Source organism: Schistosoma mansoni, chromosome 6 (genome assembly GCF_000237925.1).
Source record: "Schistosoma mansoni strain Puerto Rico chromosome 6, complete genome".
NCBI classification, from domain to species: domain Eukaryota; kingdom Metazoa; phylum Platyhelminthes; class Trematoda; order Strigeidida; family Schistosomatidae; genus Schistosoma; species Schistosoma mansoni.
Genome location: NC_031500.1, coordinates 9,408,773 through 9,411,223, shown reverse-complemented (window position 1 = coordinate 9,411,223; position 2,451 = coordinate 9,408,773).

Sequence of the window (2,451 nt, the reverse complement as noted above, 5' to 3'; positions counted from 1 at the left end):
AAAAATATGTGCTGTTGTTGTTGTCCAGAAAATCAATGAGATTTTCGCGGCTAAGCCATCCAGTTCAGTGAATATAACACTTCAAAAGTTCTCACCCTATTTACCTAGTGGTACAACTAATTTGCCCGGACTAAAATAAATGAAATGGTACTCGAATGTTCGACTTAGTGGTTGAAAGTCGAATGACTTAGCCATTGAATTACTACTCCGCTTTTTTTTCATACTATTTTTTTGTTGGCAGATTTTCAATAACTGTTGATGAGAACTTATAGCAATTATTCTACAACCAATTTCGATTATGGTTAAAATTTTGGTTAAGCCCTTTTCACATTCATATTCTCATATCCTCTTGCATTGTATACTTGTCGGTTGTTTGGTCTGTGCTTTACTGCAATAAACCGTAGTCACTACTTCTTAGTTGTCTTCCGAAAATTATGCGTCCTTGGAAACTAGCGTAACAAGGATTATCAGAGCAAGTGATATACAAAGTATGGGAAATATCTTGAGGATAAATCACTACAATCTAGCTGATATCAGTGAATTCCAAATAGGACGAAAATTACATTCATTACTATACACAATCCATTGACTATAAAATAGTTTACTTCAAGTTTTGTTATTTTGTTGCATTTCAAATTTCACTTTGATATTTCGTTGTTACCGTTATTGTTCATTTAAATAATATAGGTATCAAGTACTTTATCAAATTGGTGTATTTTTATCAAGATCGTCAGTCAATTTTATTCATTTTAAGACCACTTGGATTATGTCACTGCTACAAGTAAGTTCATTAATTTGTTTTTTTGTATTACTGATCTGTTTTACTTTAAATAAAGTCAATCAGTTATCTATAACGTAGGACCAGTTATATATATATGTATCGATCCAAGTTGTCATACTTCATTAACACAACAAGATGAACACCATATTCATAGAAGCAGTTACTTCAATAGTAGTTATATATATATATATATATGAGTGCTTCTCCATAAGTTTATAAAGAATTTCATCAAATTGACTGAGATATTTGTCAATGTTCAATAAATGAACTGCATCCAACACTTTTGACTACTTTTTTTCTCTTCATTTACTTGATGAGTGTTGCATATGCGAGTGTAATTTTCACATGATGTCTTATGTTTAACCATATTTATGTCTTTTCATCCGACATGTTCAACTATACGCTCGATTGACATATTCATAGTAAGTAGTTACAGATAACTTCAGTTACTCGAACTGAAGACTTCACTTCAATGTACGTTACTCATCTACGAAAAATGAACAGAATACTACTGAATAAAAAAATGCACTTTATGAACATTGAAAATATTGAGGCTAATCTGAGTTAACAAACTAACTAGTGACTATTCATTTTATTATCTATGCTTCAAGAAGTGTTCAAATATGTCTACAGGTTGATTGTGACCAATGTTAATAACTTTTGATTACTTATACATTTTAGTAAATTATCATTTTCAGAAGGGGGGGTTGTGGAGATAATGATCATATGCTCACTAGTGACTGGCTCCATGAGGTATTTCCTGGGGTTCTAATAAGAAGCAGTAACCAGTTGAGTTCAACCAGATCTTTTGGGAGATATCAACTCACTGAAGATATTGATGAATGGTTGCTCAACTTCGTGAATCGGCTGAAGTTAGACATTAACACCGTTGGATGCCGGCCAGCTCAGTGGTCTATCGGTTAAGCACTTGCGCGCGAGACTGATAGGTCCTGGGTTCGAGTCTCACGAAGCGGGATCGTGGATTCGCACTGTTGAGGAGTCCCACAATAGGACGAGACGGCCGTCAAACAGTGCTTCCAGGTTTTCCATGGTGGTCTAGCTTCAACTTACTCGTCAGGATCCCACGTTATGCAGCTTGATAATTCCCATGACGTGTATCCTATCCACCTCTTGCGTATTCTCCTAACTTCCTCTTCAACCGGAAGCTGGTTTATTCTTTCTCACAGTAGGTTGTTGCTGATTGTATCCGGTTAATGGACACTGAGTATCTTGCTTAGACAATTGTTTAAATTAAATAATTATTAGAATATTACATGATACATTGAATTAAAATAAAATATTACATCAAATGATTTTAGTTTACTTTTAATGAAATTGGAAAATATTGTGGAAATGATTAATGATCATTCCAAAAAATCTCAATACTGCGATCATCTTTTCGCAATATGCGGATCAGATTTGTGATCCTGGAATATATTAATGGTGTATTTTACAAATTCAGTCAGAATTTGAAGCTTTGAAGCGCAGACGAATGGTTATAATTGTATTACATTTTCTTAGTTAAGTGGTTTGATTGCAAAGCTTTCAATATCATTCTGTCAAGCGATATAATCCGTCACTTTATGCAAAAGTGAGCTTTTTCATTTTCTCACAAGCATAAGGTCAGTTCCTTCTAGTGATCCATATTTCAACTAGTTCTTTTTGCATTA